This window comes from Sinocyclocheilus grahami, unplaced genomic scaffold, assembly GCF_001515645.1.
Source record: "Sinocyclocheilus grahami isolate Dianchi unplaced genomic scaffold, SAMN03320097.WGS_v1.1 scaffold259.1, whole genome shotgun sequence".
Lineage (NCBI taxonomy): Eukaryota > Metazoa > Chordata > Actinopteri > Cypriniformes > Cyprinidae > Sinocyclocheilus > Sinocyclocheilus grahami.
Window position 1 is genome coordinate 574,083 of NW_015505438.1, and position 247 is coordinate 574,329.

The 247-nt window shown below is 46.2% G+C and overlaps 1 protein-coding gene across 3 annotated transcripts in view; it reads left to right on the forward strand.

Annotated features, from left to right (window-relative positions):
* fxn (frataxin) overlaps positions 1 to 247 on the forward strand; it is a 12,519-nt gene that overhangs the window by 10,486 nt on the left and 1,786 nt on the right. The window lies entirely within an intron of this gene.

Sequence of the window (247 nt, forward strand, 5' to 3'; positions counted from 1 at the left end):
GGTGACAGACACAGTGATGAAGCTGCTATGTGTTTGCAGTACACAAGCCACGGCTAAGACGGCTGACTCCACTGTGATGTCTCGCTCTCTCTCTCGCTCTCTCTCTCTCACTCTCTCTCACTCTCTCACTCACACACACACACGATGCGCAAAACTCCGCATTTGAACAGTCAATAGCAAATACTTAAACTAATAACAAAACAGTAGCTGATTCAGAAGCGCCAGATTGTCATAGCAAAGTCAGAAT